Source organism: Desmodus rotundus, chromosome 1 (genome assembly GCF_022682495.2).
Source record: "Desmodus rotundus isolate HL8 chromosome 1, HLdesRot8A.1, whole genome shotgun sequence".
In the NCBI taxonomy this organism is placed as follows: Eukaryota; Metazoa; Chordata; class Mammalia; order Chiroptera; family Phyllostomidae; genus Desmodus; species Desmodus rotundus.
This window is the reverse complement of record NC_071387.1, coordinates 13,911,028-13,928,396: the sequence shown is the minus strand read 5'-3', so window position 1 is coordinate 13,928,396 and position 17,369 is coordinate 13,911,028. Positions and strand designations below refer to the sequence as shown.

Here is a 17,369-nt window from a genome sequence, read left to right as displayed (position 1 = left end):
CTTCCCCTGGTGTCAGGTTTCTGACTAAGCCTCTCCCTACAACCTCTAGGCATCCTTTTAACCACCCTGCAACCTATCCCATGCCTTGGACCAAATGGAAATAATAAAGCTTTTGGCAGAGAAAAAAAGATAATTTCTTTGAGTCCCCACATCCTTTTAGCAGATTAATGCATCAGAAGTGAATTATAACCTAGCTGCTCCAGATTCCCTGGTCGGGGTTGTCTCAGAAGCACCATGTCCCTCATTCCAAGAATGACTAGGACAGAAGGCAAGTGGCATAGTGTTTGGACATTTTCCAAATGGTTGGAGGCTTGGCCCAAGCTATGTCAGTATGGAGCTGCTCACCTGGTGATGAATGCTGTTATTAGCATTCATGGCACTTACCATTCCTTGCTTATAAAGAAGGACAGTAATTTATGGCTGTATTATGGGTCTGGATTGAACAGAGGAGGAAAACAAGGCCTGAAGATTTTGTTTTCTTTGGCTGTGGCTAATAATAAAATTTCTCAGTTCCATAACTACCATTAGATTTCCCTCTGACTCATTTCTACTCTTTGCTCATTGCCCTCCTCTCTCTCTCTGCCTTCCCCTTTATCTGCCTTGCTGGCTCTCTACCAAAGGGAAGATAAGGAAATAAGAAGGGATGGTGATATTATTTAAGTATCTTTAATATACTAGGCCCTGGGCTAAATACTTTTGTGCCTGTCTTTCCATTTAAGCTGCATAATAATGCTGATATGGGTAATTTACCCCTACTTACAAATGAGGAAACTTGCCCACAGTTCAGAGAGTTGGTGGGTAATAAAGCTGGAATTCAAATTTAGCTCTATCTGACTCCCCAAAGTGGGCTCTTTCCATGTATCTTCATTTATATCACTCTTCTCCATCTGTCCAATAGTTGTTCTTGCTCCTTGTCTTGGGTATATATGACAGCACATTCATGTAATAAACACTGAGATTCTATTATGTGCTAAAAACAACAACTAGAGAACCAAAAATATATAAAACAGAGTGTCCACTTTCAAGTAGCTCACAGTTGGTATATGCATGTGTGCTTGAGGCTTGGGACTGATAAAGAATGTACATACATTAGTAAGTACCTCTTAAGAAAGAATATTTGTTCATTCATTTATTCATTCATTCTGCAAATATTCATTAAATACCTATTCTATGCCAGGCATTATTCTGTGCCAGTGTTCCTCAATCCTGCCTGCATATTGGAATAACCTAGTCCATTTAGAAATCAAACAAACAAACAAAAAATCCCACACAAAACAACTCTCCCAAAAGCCAACAACAACAAAAAAATCAAAACCAAAGCTAATCCCTGGCCCATTCAACTTATTCTATTTAATTGACATGAACTGGGGCCTTGCATCAGTACGATTTTAAAACCTCCTAGGAACTCGTAATATGCAGCCAGGGTTGTGAAAACACTCTCTCGGGCCCTAGAGAGACAGCAGCAAACAAGCCGGAGAAGCAGCGCTCCAGGCACTCACAGGATATTTATCTCTCTATTCAGATGGAAGAAGTGGTAGACGAACAGGGAGAGAGGAAGGTGAGGCTGGAATGTTCAGCTTGTACCTGAATCATCTTCAGCCTTAAATTCAAGGCAGTTCAGATGATGTGAAGCAGGGAAATGACATACAGCCTGAGGCACCTTCATGTTCTACATTTTTTGTGACATGGACTCCATTTCTATGGACTAGATAGAGGGATTTACCTTCCTAAGATTTTTGATCAGACTGACTGAAGCAGAGATTGCTAACCTAGCAGACTAACTTTTCTGAGACTAGGGGTCACTCATTTGTGTAACGTCAGTTCACCTGTAGGAAGGAGAGAAAAATATCTCTCATAAGCTGGGCTTCACACTAGACCAAGCCAACAGAGAGGACTTAATTAGCATATTTAAATGTCTTTCAGTTCTGCTTTTATTTGTACCATGAATTTCATTCTGTTTATGCCAGTCATGGCTTTGGAGTCAGACGCATGTGGATTTGAGTTCCAGTTTCATTTTGACAAACTGGGTGACCCTGGGCAAATGTCACGTTTCAGTGCCTCAGCATCCTTGTATGTAAAGTAGGGTTTACAGTAGTACGCACTTTCCGAAACTTCTGAGAGGGTGGAATAAGATAAGGTACCTACTGCATTTCTGGCTTAGAGCAAATACCTACTTAATGCCAGCTGTCATTCTTATTATCTCAACGTTTGTTTTTACTGCACAACGTTGTATATCAGCAAGTGTGTACAGTAGGAGTGTGGCCAAGGCTGTAAAAGCAAGTGAATAAGACAGTGCAAAGAAGTGAGACATTCAATACAGCTTAGCACCACTTACTACATGGGAAGCACTCTGCACATTTTAGTCATATTAACTTCTCATGACTCTGAGAGGCTGTATTCTTACATTTTATTACAGAAAAAATTTCAGAGAAAAATTCATCATTTATAATGAACCTTCATGTACCCATCTCTCATCCTTAGCAATTACCAACATTTTGCAAGTCTTGTTTTACCTATTGATTTTGACTTATTTTTCTGGAATGTTTTAAGAATAATCCAGGTTATTATGTCATTTTACTTACAAATATTTTAGTATGCATCTCTAATGGATAAATGTGTGTATCTATCTATCTACCTACCTACCTACCTACCTACCTACCTATCTGCCTGCCTACCTACCTACCACTTATGCTGTCATTGCACCTAACAAAATGAACAATAATTCCTTAATGTCAAAGACTTATTTCATATTGAAAAGTCCTCAGTTGCTTCAAAGATATATTTTATAGACACTTAAGTGGTATGGATTTTATCTTCAATCTATCTGTAGCTTCCTACAAAATGTGACACAAATTCTCCAAATTTCAGCTCTCAAATAGGTGGTTCCAGCTCACTCCAAAAGGTGAGGGAGAAGCTGATTTAAAATTTGTCTTCGGATTTTTGGAGGTGTGGTGGTGCATGGGAAGTTTAGAAAAATACACACCCTTAGATCTAGGTCTTTTCATTCATTCGCTTGTTTATTCCAGGCATTCTCTGGGCTGTCCCTGTGGGTTTCACTCAGCACAGCACCGTGAGCCCTGAGTACAGAAGTGAATAAGAAAGAGCCTGTCCTCAAAGAATTTCTAGTCTAGTGTGTAAACTGAGGGTGGGGAAGGAGGAATTGCCAAGAAACAGTTCTAGCACCGTAAGAAGCACTGAGTTAGAGGGGATGTGAGGTGCTGGCAGAACATCCACTCTGTCACGGGAACTTCTAAGAGCCAGTTTTGCAGAGTCACTACAGGTCAGTGGTAACTGAACAGGAAGAGAAGTGGAGGAAGGACTGTACAGGCAGAGGCCACATTTGCAAAATGCAGAGGAAGGAGAAACATGGGCTGACACAGTTTCCAAAGTAGTTCGGTTCAGCTGGAACATCTAGGTGAGAAGGGAGAAAAGTGGAAGTTCAAGGTTAAAGAAGGTAGCAGGGCATAATGGGCCCCATAGGACACATCACAGAGTCCCTTCTTTTGAAGGCAATTGTTTGAAAGGCTATAAGGTGACATGGTCATGACTGTACTAGAAAGCTTCCTCTGGCTGCTCTGTGGATAAAGATGGCTGTGGAAAGAGGCTGGAAGCCGGGAAGGTAGGTGGTGGCAGTGACTGCGGTGAGAAGGAAATGGAAAACCTCATCAAGTGGAGGATAGAGATTACAGGCATGGCCTTTGGGGCTCCAGAAACTTACCCCGCTTCCACACCAGAGAGCAACATGGGGTTCTGCAGGAATCATGGGAGGGTGAATGAGTATAGGACAAGAGGGCAGAAGGTCTGGGCTTTGGACCTGCGGTCCTCACCTCACTTTCTGATCTTGCCCTCGTGGGCATGTCACTTTACTTCGCTGTCTATATCTGTAAAGTCGGACCATGATAGATAGCTACCTTCCTTCCCAGAGAGCCCTTGGGAGGGTTAAATGAGTCATACCACACCGAAGCAGTTTGTAAACTCTACAGAACTCGGCAGTTTGACATCACATTCTCCTGTCTCTGAACCAGCCTCAAACCACGAGTCGTATCTATGTGGACCACATATAGGATTGGGGCTCTGGCAGATTCCATTTCTAGAAGAGACTTTAACATTCCTTGAATGAGCTTTAACTGTGCTAGCAAATTTAATCTCAAAATATTCTCACAGGCAACGTGTTTGTCTCCGAAGTTTTGCCAGCACATCGGTTTCTGATTAGAGTTACAGTCTGAGTGGAGAAGTGACTTTGGAAGAGACATGAGTGCTGTCAGCAGATGGGGAAAAGGGTTAAGAGAGAGGGAGGGGGTTGCTGTAACTCACCCCTGCTCCGGTTGGGATTCTGGGTGAATATGAAAAGTAAGCAGAAACTCAATTAGTAACCCCTGAACTCGCCCCATGTTATCTCTGAGAACACACCCCGCCTCTCATTCTATGCCTTCGAGGGAGAGCAGACTTCTGTCAAGCTATTGCAAAGAAGGATGCAGACCCAGAGGAAATAGGATGAAGCAACTCAAGGCTGCTTCTGCTTTCCCCAGCATCTTTAATTCAGGGTTTTCTGTGAGGATTAGGAAGTTCTAAATGCTGAGAGCTTAAAAGAAGATAATTATTTCTATTAAGTACCTACTATGTGCCGCACAGGCATTCCTTTCAAAGTTTTATTTATTTTTATTTATTTTTTATCTTCACCCAAGGACATTTTTTTTCTTTGCTTTTAGAGAGAGAGAAAGGGAGAGAGAGCAAGATCGATGCGAGGGGGAAATAGCGATTGGTTGCCTCCTGTATGCATCTGGACTGGGAATCACATGCAATGGGGATTGAACCCACAACCCAGGCTTGTCCCCTGACTGGGAATCCAGCTTGCAACCATTAGGCTATGGGATGACACGCCAACCTACTGAGTCACATGGTCCAGGGCTCAAAGTTGTATTAAAGTGCTGGTATTATGTCCCCATTTTAAAAATAAGGAAACTGAAGTTCAGAGAGGTGAGCAAAGTATTAAGGACTTCTTATGCTTTAACTCATTCAATTCTCAAACAATAATGTGAGGTAGCTACCATCTATCATTTTTTCTGTTGCCAACTTCATTTCTGCTCTTCCTTGTTACTCTTTCTGCAGTGTTTCTCCCTGTGGGAGGACTGTGCTTCTTGTTCCCTGAAGGCAGGCTTGGCCATGTGGAAGGTGAGTGGAACTGACAGGTGTCATTGCTGAGCAGAAGCTTTAAGATTCTGAGTCTGCTTTGTCATTGCCTCTTCTTTCTGTGCCATTAGAAAAACAGGGGCTTGGACTGAAACTGCCCAGTTGACCTGGGTCTTAAAGTGAAGGTAATACAGGGGGAAGTCAGCCAAGTGTGGACATATTAAAAAGAATCCAGAGGGTTTAGGATCATTCGTTACACCGTGTAGCCTAGCCTAAAACAACTTAAGTACCATTTGAAGAAAATGAAGTTAAGAGAGGTTAACGAGGTGTCTAGCTATTAAGTGGTAAAGCTGAAACTTGAAGTCAATTCTGTCCTATTCTAAATTGTCCACTTTTGACCACTGTATTACTCTTCCTTGACAGTTCTGTTTTTGTGAGGTTTTCCTATATTTTATAGTGACTGCTTTAGAACACCAGCAGCAGCTAGTTTCAATAGACTGAAGAGTGGGAAGGTCCTTGGTAAGAAAGGGAAGTGAGTGAGAGTGAGAGCAATGATCTGTAATTTCAGTGAACAAACAATTCGTCTGGGGATTTTGTTAACGTGCAGATTCTGATCTAGTAGGTCTGGGCAGGACCTAAGATTCTGCATTTCAAACAAGTTTCCAGATGCAGATTATACTGAAGGTGCCTGCACCATTCTTTGAGTAAGAAGCCTTGGGGATGCCAGTTATTCACCATGGTGATGCTAGAAAGGTAAAATAAAATGGTACTGCATAGTGGCTAAGAAAGTGTAAATGGGACTGGAACTAGGGTCAAGCAAGCTAGGTGATGAGGGGACAGAATTTAAGGAAGCAAAGGAAAGCAAGTGCCAAGTTCGTACTGTCAGGGCCCTGAGGGTGGGTGCCTCTTAGTTTAATCTGCCACGATTTGTTTCTAGGTTGATTCTAATAGTTGAATTTGAAACCTCACTTAACACAGAGCCAAAGAGTATGTTCATATGCTTGGTTTTCACCTTCACATTGGTTCTGATGTCATTCATTATTATAAGGCTATTCCAAGGAGGATGTTCTTATGCTAGTAAAAACACAGACTGCCTTCTATTCAGAAAAAGGCTCAAAATCATGTCATGCTTTAGTTAGCTTCTTTTTGAAAAAATTATTAATTTTTGGTTTATGTATTGATTTTCAGATTTTCTGATTATCTTTTGTTCTTACGTTCTGTCCCTTTATTGTGTCTTCAAGTTTTTCCAAGCTGGCAGTTATAGTATAGTGTCTATCATGTCAATGTCCTCCACCATCGATATCCCTCAAAAATTTTATCCTAAAAATTTTTTGCACTATTTTTCTAAACTGGATTGAACATTTCTGTAGTAAGGTGTTTAATAAAACATTTATATTTTTGTTTTCTCTAAATTATAGCTAAATCTGGAAGCTAAGGTTAAAATATCCTGAGTCACTTATATTCTAAAGAGAAACCTAGTAATCACCAGCTTTGGGCGCATTCTATTCCAGTGACCCCCAGCTCTCCCCACGAAGCAGCAACCAATTCTATTATCAGAGACACCAGCAGCCCTTCTCCTTACCTCTCAGTCTATAAAAGTAGGGTAGGTACAGGGGATGGGGATCCTAAGTTACCTGAGTCATTGCTGGCCTTGTGAAAAGTCTGTCTTGACAAGTGGTTTTTCCTTTTCAGAAGGCAAGAAAAAGGAAATTCCCAACATCCCCCAAGCCAAGTAATGGGAACATGAAGAAAATAACCCATAAAGATTTGGCAGACCTACAAGGTAAGACTGACATAGTCCTTCCCTGATAGATACCACAGAACTTGCAGGGACACCTGGTGGTGGGAGAGTTTGTGAGGGACTCACGTCTGTAACAAACTGGGCAGGTCAATTCCTTCTCCAGCAGAAGTCTGCTCCATGTGCACCCTAGGATGTGGCTTTCTTACTTCATCTCGTTAGTCAACAGACACTTCTGATCCTGAAAGTGTTTCACTTCTCTCATCCCACACCTTTACTGGGTTTTTCCCCTGTCTCTTTCGCTTCTCTTTCTTCCTTACATTTTAAGTTTTCTGTCTTTAACCATTCTTTTACATTTATTATAATAGGAATCTTAGGGGAAGATGCTATGGACTAAATGTTTGGGTGTTCCCACCTTTCACATCTTGAAACCCTAACCAACAATGTAATGGTTTTTGGAGGTGGAGCCTTTGGGAGATAATTAGGGTTAGATTAGGTCATGAGGTGGGGGCTGTAATGATGGGGTTAATCCCCTTATAAAAGAGGAGGAGACACAGGTTCTTTCTTTCTGTGTGCATACACCAGGGAAAGACCATAGGAGAACATACCCAGGACAAAGGCCCTCACCAAGAACCCAACCATGCTGGCTCCCTGATCTCACAATCTTGGACACACAGCCTCCAGAACTGTGAGAAATAAATATTTTCTGTCCAAGTCACCCAGGAGTCGATGATTTGTTGTAGCAGCCCAAGCTTACTGAGACAGAGGGGAGATTGATGCAGGCTTTCGGTCCCCCAGTTTTAATGGCGTGTCTCTCGTAACATTAGGTTATGCATCTATTTTTTGATGCTTGCTTCCATTACACATCGTTGTTTGTGTGTTGTTTACAAGAGTGGCAGAATGATTAGAAGGAAAAGAATGGGCGCACACATTTCACAGACCTGGTTTAAATCCTAGCTCTGTCACTCACTAGCTACGTGATCTTGGGCAAATGTTACTGTTTTTCTTAACTGTGGTATGTCAATGACAACAGCAAGAAAAATAACAGTGACAACAATGGTAAAGTCAACACCACCAGCATCTCAGCTGGTTTTTGTCATGAATAGATATTGAATATTTCCCACACCTAGTTCAGGCATTAATTAACTTAATGAGTATATGTGAAGCACCCACTGTGAGCCTGGCACTGTAATGGGTACTAGAGATGCCACAATGAGTAAGAGAGATATTGTCTGTGTCCTGATGGAGCCTATGGTCCAGTGCAGGGGTTGGCCAGCTTACAGCACAGCCCCTGGCCCAAATCCTGCCCTTGGCCCATTTGTGCACAGTCCTTGAGGCGAGATCGGTGTTATGTTTTTAAAGCATTGTTAAAAAAAGAAGTAAATGTGATAAAGACATGTATGTGGCTTGCAAAGCTTAAATTATTTACTACCTGGCCTTTTCTGAAAGAGTTTTCCTATCCCTGGCCCGATGGAACATATACGAAGCGTTCAATACGAAGCTTTTCATATATCAGCTCTTAGTCAGACATTCCTTGTGTGGATTTCTGAGTAATTTATCTGTCCCTTCAATCCACCATATTCTTACTGTTGCCCTTGAGATGAAACTCAAAATTTTTCACACGGTTACAGGTCCTGCATGGGTGACCCGTGCCCCTCTGCAGCCTTCTCTAATTGTATTCTGCTTATACCCCTGCCACACTGGATTTCTTTCTTTCCAGCAAATATTGCGCATTTGCCTCAGCCCAGGGGACTGTTACTCTCCACTCCTCCCCATTCTGCTAGTTTACTTGCCACTTATCCTTCAGAATCTACCTTTAAAGTCATACCTTTTGGGAAAATTTCCTTGACCTCTCCTTGCTAGATCAGCCTCCCCACCCCCATTTGCACAGTTCCTGATGCTTATGGTATCTTTATATTCATATTTGTGGTTATTATTATTACCATCACCTCCACAAATCAGTTCCATGAGGGCAGGGGTTACCTCTCTTTTGTTTATTGATTCGTCTTCAGCATCTACCATTCTTGCCTGGGGCTCAATAAAGATTAGGTAAATACATGAAAGGAAGAATGAATGATTGAGTTTCATTTTTGTTGAAAAGAAATAGATCGGGAAGCTTATAAAATTCTTGCAATGTGGGAGTGCTTTCCTTTCCCAGGGAAATACACCCCCACATGGAATTTCTGTGGCTCCATTTCATTCTCCCTGTATAATTAACGGAGGCCCAGTGAGCTGTTTGTGCTGATACATCATCTGCGCCACACAGCAAATGCATTTGTTACCGAGCTATCTGGGCCAAAGCTAATGAAACATTTGCAAACGTCCTGATTTACAAAGAGAAAATTGGTTCACCTGAATGACAAGCTTTGTATGCAAGGGGAATATTCCTTGCAATTTTCTAGTTGTATTCTGGAAAGCCTCAGACTCCAAGGAACCACACAGCAGCAGTTCCCTCTAGAAGTCAAAAACCAGAGGTCACCTTGGCCGTGCACAAAGGTCCTGAGATCAACATTACTCAGTGCGGACCCTCAGGTGAGCTTCAGGATGCCCGAGAGCCCTCTGAAATTGTCCACGAATTGTATATCTGCATGTGTGCACTGTTCTAGGAAGAGCTTTTTAAAGGTTTATTAAGTTTTCAGCAGAGCCTGTGCCAAATAGTTGAGAGCTAGTGATCTAAGAAAATCCAGGGTTTCCTTAATTTGAATTTTTAAATTTTTTTAAAAGATAAAGAATAAGATAAAGACTAAAGAAAAAGATAAGGAATAAAAGATAAAGAATAAGAGCAGAGATATGTATGAGTATAAATTCTGATGGGATCCTTTGTATTTCTAGTCCCAAACTTCCCTGATTCGGATCAGGTTGAAGAGGTGGCTTGCCCAGGGCTTCACAGCAAGGGAGACGCAAATCCAGGATGAAAATTCTGTCAGTCCAATGTCCTTTATACCACCATCTGCTTTCCACTAATAGGATAGCCTTTGCTTTCTGGTTTTATCTGTTTCCCCACCCACTCACCCAATTTCATTCTCATTCAGTTATTGTTTCTCGCTGTCCCATACTACCATTTTCTCAACACGAATTTTTTAAACTATTTATCAGTTGTGACCAGATTATCTCTAAGAAGAATTTTTGGCTTCAATAAATGATTGTTCAACAGGGCAGATGAATTAGAAATTGAAATAAAATAGGGCAATATATTTACCTTTTCCTTTCCAAATGTATCTCTCGAGTGATAGTAAAAAAAATAAATCATATAAATCAAGAACCAAAAGAATTGATGATAAGAAACAAGAGAACTAAAGAAGAAAGAGTATTGCATAGGAGACTTCAAATTTTACAAATTGAAACTGGATACTAAGTGAAAGAAGCCTGTCTGAAAAGGCTGCATTTTGTATAATTCCAAGAAAGTGACACTATTTGGAAGAGGAAAAACTCTGGAGACAGTAAAAAGGTACGTGGTTGCCAGGGGCTGGGGGTGGGGAGGAAGGGATAGGCAGAACATATTTTTAAGGCAGTAAAAACACTCTGCACGATATTATAATGAATGATGTGTACGTGTCATTATGAATTTGCCTAAACCCATTGGCTGTACAACGCCAAGAATGAGCCCTCATGTAGACAGTGGACTCTGGATGATAATGATGTGTCAAAAAAAGGTTCACCAATTTAAAAATTAAATGTATCACTCCAGTGGGGGATGTTGAAAATGGGGGAGGCTATGGATGTGTGGGGGCAGGGAATATATAAAATCCCTGTAACTACTGTTCAATTTTTCTGTAAACCTAAAACTGCTCTAAAAAATAAAGTTAAAAAACTGTGCCAGCCATTTATGCATATACTGCTTGTCAGCTCCAAATGCATCCATCCCAGCCTTCTCTGAGATAAGGAAGATGTGGGTCTTATAAATATTTCTCCTTTGCCAGTTGGCATGATATTACATGTTGCCTGTAAAGGAATTTGGAGAGACACTGGAGAAGGAAGGGTTTTTCTTTCAAGTTCTAGTTTATGCCTTTCCCCGACTCCCCCAGTTTCTGCAGCACTCAGTTCTTGTAGAAGTTGGTAGCCAGTAATGTCCAGTTGCCAGCAGTACCTGGAACCTCCCCAGGACCCTCTTGTGTGGTTTTGTGCTATGTTCCTAGGCAGAGTACCTCCCTGCAGAGGGCTTCCCCCCTCCAGAGAACAGACTGCAGTGCGTGCTCCTGATGAAGCGCCTCACTGAACTTCTCTACCATCCACTGAACCACAGCACACCCTCTCCAGTGAGACCCGGATCTCGTCCAGGGCCTAGAGGGGGGATTCTGCCTTGGTGGGCTGTCATAGCACTAGGGGTAGTGGCCTCTACTTACCTACCAGCTATTCCCACATACTCTAGAGTTGTTTTTACTTCTCCCCAGCCCATTCTCATTACTACAATGCCATACTGTCATTTGTAATTCTTTACATTAAAATTTCACTGTTAAAATTATTCTGTGATTTCTGGCTCTTGATTGGATCTACCTGTTATGGTTGAAGATAAAAGACAAGAACATAAAGAACCAATTTAGGTAGAATAATATATAGCTAATACGAATTCTATTTAATTTTTTTTAATTAAAAGGCAAAAGAGTTTCCATATTAAAAGTTCTTAATAAGTGATCAGATTTTTTTGCTAAAAAAAGATCCCCCATAAGCCACATAATCATAAACTTTCATACCATGACCTTTACCAAAGGCAAAAAGGAGATTCTAAAAATTTCCACTTTGGATGAAAAAGATCATCTATGAAAAAAAACCATAAAAATCAGAATGTCTGAGTGTAACAGTGATGCTCAGTTTATAGAATGTTATGAAAATAAAGTTAGGCCATTACTAACTCTAGTAACAATACACTCCAGAAATATTCAAGAAAAGGAAAGCAAGTGTCATGTTCACTTATATAAACAGATAATATTAACACACAAATATTTTATTTAAATTAAAATTATATCATAATTATGTTTTATATTAAGTGTAGAGAAGCTAATGTCTGAAGTTGATCAAACAATATCATTAGGAATATAAGCTTTAGAAACCTTTCTATATACTACAAAATAATGCTAACCACGATTTCACGGAATGAGGTACCTTCGAGCATCAGGAATAGGGAGAGAACAGGGAGTGGAGCTCTGGTCACCTTATGGTCATAAAATGTTCTGCTCATCTTTTCCAACTATGGGCATGTATCTATTTTCATTGAATTGTAAAATAAAAGGCACAAATAAAACTCTCTTTGGGGAGATAAATGAGATAACAAATAGAAGAAATCAGCCAAGTGTTTAGCAGGCGGTTATTATTCAATAAGGTTGGTGAGTTGAAGAAACAAGTTTGGGGGAAAATACCTATGACTTAGCATTAACTTATGACTATCGTAACTTCAAGGAAGGTGGTAGAAAAACAGGTAAAACTTGGCTTGGCATAAGGAACCATACCCATTCTTGAGATTACACAAACTTTTTTTGGTATTCAATTTTAGATAGATGTTACCACCCGGATGGTTCAAAAAGAGTCGATGAACAGCACTTTAAATGATGTCTTAGACAAGAGTTTGACTGGAAGAGAAAAATCAATCTTTCCAGGAGTGTTTGTTTTCTTATACACTTGACTGGCCACTAACAAACAATACTCCCCCTGGCATCCTCCTAATTACACAGATAATGGCATTAAAATGTTAATAAATATATACACATTTAAGAACTGTAGAAGACTATCAATTTATGTGGATGGGTTCTAAATTTAAAATATCCTGAAAATCTAATTAATAAAAGATTCAAAGATATAATATTTGGAAGACTGGATCAATAATAAACTTTTCAACTATCTCCATTCCAGGACTGAGGTCAGTTGAAAGCATTTTGACATCATTTGCAGTCAGGTAATTGGCCTCTTTTCAACAGAGGTCAGGCATGGGCTGACCACACACCGCAAGCATGCCCAGGAATTCAGAGGTTGGGTTGCCCAGAAACAAATGACTCACCAAACCTTTAAAATACTCTGCCGCTAAAACCAGTTCCATGCGCCAACATTTCAAACAGAGTTCTATACCTAAAATCAATGTGATATAATATGATCGAGTCACAGGAGCCAGTTTCAATGTAAGGCTGGCAGGTTAAATTTTAGTAACAAGAGTCTCACCATGAAGTGGCATTTGCCTAGGAACCTATCCAGAGGACTCTGATTAAAACCCCCACGTACATTTTTTTAGTGAGAGAGAGAGAGAGAGGGGACAGAGAGATGGACAGACAGACAGAGAGATTAAACTCACATACAGACCACAGTGTTGAAGGACTGAGTGGACTCCATCCTCACTTGCAGGCCATGGAATGGTAGAATATTGTCATGACAAGCCGGTCATGTGACAGGCTTCACATGACCACTTAGTGCCAGGAATGAAACTTCAGTGTGTGGCCTGGTAATCAGACCTCGGGATGCCTATGGTGAGAGCTCTGCCCTACATCTCGGAAAGTTTAATTTCTCTCTCAGCTTCAACTACAGTTAACTCATCCAAACTCAGCGGCACCATTCCTCTTCCAATTTCGGTTTTTTTCCTCAGGTGGAATTATAACATAATACCAACTAATCTCACAGCAGTGACTTGAGAGGCACACGAGATAATGTCAACAAAATGGTTTTGAAACAGCTCACAATTCTGTGAATATTTAGAATAATAGAATGGGTGTATAAAGTGTCTGTATAAAAATTTCAAAGTTGGAGCAAAAATGAGAGCTTATTGGCTCTTGTAATTGGGAAATCCAAGGGTACAGATGGCCCCAGGGAGCACTAGGTACTTTAAAATTATCCAGAATCTGTTTATTCTTTATCTATATTACCTGCATCACCCAAAAGTTAGACTTATTTTTCTTATACCAATGAGGTTTTCCATGCAATTGGGTATTGCCCTTTTATTTCCACTACCCTAAGTACAAATTTTATTTCAGAGTGGAGGGGCCAAACGGCATGTATCTCTTGGCTTATATTAGGTAAGTTTAGTTATATAGAGGGAAGAGAGATTTCTTGTCAGCATTTGCTTATAAATGTCAAGACAAGGACTCTAGCTGGAACAACCAGAATCACATACCCCATATTTGAGTCAATGATTGTGACCAAGACGAGGGGTTTGTAACCAGGCAGACCCAGTCATGTGAGTGTCATGGACTATGCAGAGTAATAGATCTTTGGCTTTTCAAAGTAAGTTGCTGCTGTTACCAGAGGACGGAGCAAAGAAATATTGGGGGAGAAATATCAGGTGTCTATTATCTCGGTGCTCCCAAAGCTCCCTGAGCACCCCTCTTGTCTCAGTGATTATCACAATAGAATGGAATTCTGTCTTTACTTTTCCAGATTGCGTATGAGTGTCTAATTCACTTTTGTATTCCCAGCACACAGGACCTAGCATAGATCAGTTGCTCCCTGATTGGAGGAATTAATAAATAATTTTTTTGTTAAAACTGCAGAAGACTCTGCTCTGCTAGTTCTTCTACATATATGGAGAAGCAACTCCTGTATGTCTCCACCCCCAAATTCTCCCAGGCTCAAGAGTGTTACTTGGGAACTCCTTCTCTATATATTTTGTCAAATATTTAGTTGGGATTAATTATGAGCAAAGCCCTATGCAAAGTCCTTCAGATGATTCAGAAGAATGGTTTTTCAGAATTACTTCTTAGTTTCCTAAATGGTGAATAAGAATCTCTGCCTCAAGAATCTTGCAGCCAAATTACAACATTTGGTCTAACGTAGAGAATCCTTAGAAACAGGTGGCAAATGCTGAAATGACCCATTTACATGATATATGATATTGAGGTTTGGAGACAAGATAAACTAAGACCAACTGGAATCCATGGAAAAGCTAGAAGGTCAGGAGGGAGAGCAAGGTTCTGGTGAGGATGAACAGGAAGGAACAATTACATTGGGTCTACTCTGATACAGACACTATGCTCAGTATCTTATAAACGCCACCTTATTATATCTCTCCCAGCCCCGGGAAGTGGACATTTGTATCTGTACTTGGCGAGGCACAAAACCGAGGCTCAGGGAGGTTAAATAAATCAGAGAAACAACACAAAAATTGTGAGGTTTATGACCATGCACTGCTGTTTACAATGGTGCAGCACTTTCCCCTATGATGTAGTTAATCCCACACATCACATCAGCCAGTGTTTCCAAGTAAAGATGGCCAAACAGGATGTATAATTGATAAATTATACATACATTAATGCAGATAATTACAAAAATGTTAATAGGTGATGGGAATTGATCATAGGTAATAGATTACAAAGATGAATGGAAACTGAAGACACATGAAAATATAATTTAGATTGATAGATATGTATATACTCACATGGGGCCCATGCCAGCCTTGTTTTGTGAAAAGTCCATTTGGCCAGGTATAACGTGCTCTGGTGCGGAGATAACGGAGTAGTTATGGGGAAGCCATGATCTGCTCCCACCTTTCCACTCCTTCTCCGGCCCTGTGTCCTTGTCTTTTCTAATCCTCAGTTTCATCGTCTGTACAACAAGAACCATAAACGAAGCCCAGCCTGCTCTCACAGGGTAGCTTCGAGAATGCTACAAGGTAATTGTTGGGGAAGAACCTTGGAAATTGTAACATGCTGTGTTTCCTCCTTGGGTTTGGCCTGAGGTGTTTTGCAACTTCCTTTGAAAAGAAAGTCACTCCCATCTCACATCAGGGATTAGATTATTTTCAGAGAGGATGTGTATGCTTGGCTGCTGCCTGCCCATCACCGGATACATGTTTTATCAGGTTTCACATTGCCTCTACCTTGCAGCTCAGCTTGTATAATCAAAAACCACTCTGGTGCTTTCCATGTCAGCAAATGATTCTGCTCAATCTCTTGCACCATCTCCAAAGCTAAGCTCAGTAACAGACCGTTTTTTGATGCCAGATGATCTGAAAGCAGCATGAAAAATCAGTAGACTGTTTTCCACTCAAGATCAATTCTCCTTTAACCTTCCCTTGCTCTGTCCTAGGGGACTCGGCTCTTCTCGCCTCACTGGCTTCTGCCCTCCCACACTCCTCTTTGATTCTCCCCTCTCCCTACTCCCCTATCTCCTGCACTGCCTGGTTACGATTCAGCGTGTCTTCCTTTGGAGCTCCCCTGCTAATATCCATCACACCAGGTTCTGCTGGATGGCTTTCCCCAAACACAGAGGCCCTAAAAACCAAGGATTTACTCTCTTAGAGGCAGGAGACAAAGATTTGAGTCTTGCAGTTACAACGACCCACATGACCTAGAGAACTGATTTCACCTGAGTCTTGATTTCCTTTTTTGCAAATTGAGGGCAACAATGCCTGCCCTGCTGCCTTTATCCCCGGCAAGCATGAAGCATTGAGAATGGAAAGGCCCTCAGTGTTAAATCCTATATTTGAAATTTTTAGTAGCAAGCAGTTTATTTAATTTTTTATTTAAAAACGCATATGGAGTGCTTTTAAAGTGCTAAAAAGTAGTCTAAATTTTAAAAATACTATTCTAATAATTCAGTCATAATGCTAGCCCTTTAAAGTATATATTAGCAATATCTCCACATTATAGATGAAAACTCAAGAGACAAAGAAGGTGAGGAAACTTGTCCCAAATTATGTATTTAGCAAGTTGTGGCACAAGAATTTGATCCCGGGCCCTTGGGTTCAGAAACTTTGATTTAATCACTTCGCTGGGTTACCTGAGCAGTTCCGTGATCCATTATGTGTCCTGTTTTGGCTTACATCACGGTGTACTAATTAGTGCCTGGAAGCAACATATGAGGATGGGCTAGGTTACTCCATGGTAACAAATGAGCACTAACAGAAGTTTATTTTTCACTCAGGCAGAGTGCAGCAAGTGTCTAGACAAATCCTTCAGGGCAGCCGCTGATTGTCTGATGACCCAGGGAACAAGAGCCTGATATTGGTGAGTTACTTACATCTACCACCGCTACCATGGCATGCTATTCATTAGTTAAAAACCGTGAACGAGATGGACAGATTACAATAAGAAATCCTAGGAAAGACAGAGTACTACTTGAAGGGAAAAAAAAAGATCATAATATAAAATTCAGTTTCATTTAAAGTTAAAATACGTGCAATAAGACAATACACATTTTACAAGAATATGCACAAAGAAAAATATGCATTGAATATATTAAAATGGATGTACATGTATCCATTTTCATCTATCTATCTGGTGAAATAGAAGAGGAAAATAGATACATAAGGAGTATATATATATGAGGTCTGTCCAGAAGGTATCTAGCCATGTACTATGAAAAATAGAGACACTTATTGAAGAAGATACAAGATACAAGAAATATTGTACACAGGACAATGATGCCTCAGTCCCCTTCAAAGTAGGCACCTTGGGACCTCACCTAGTTCTCCCAATCACCATCAGCTGCCCTGTCATATTTTCCTGAATCTCATCAACAGTCTGAAATCTCTTCCCTTTCAAAGGTGATTTTAATTTGGGGAAAAGCCAGAAGTCTCAGGGCAACA

At 40.6% G+C, this 17,369-nt stretch overlaps 1 long non-coding RNA gene across 1 annotated transcript; it reads left to right on the top strand.

Moving 5' to 3' along the window:
- Window positions 1-5,800: 5,800 nt before the first annotated feature.
- Window positions 5,801-6,908, top strand: LOC128780550 (uncharacterized). The gene is made up of 3 exons (XR_008426473.1): window positions 5,801-5,883; window positions 6,549-6,733; window positions 6,823-6,908. It is a non-coding gene; the product is annotated as an uncharacterized lncRNA (long non-coding RNA).
- The last annotated feature ends 10,461 nt before the right edge of the window (window positions 6,909-17,369 follow it).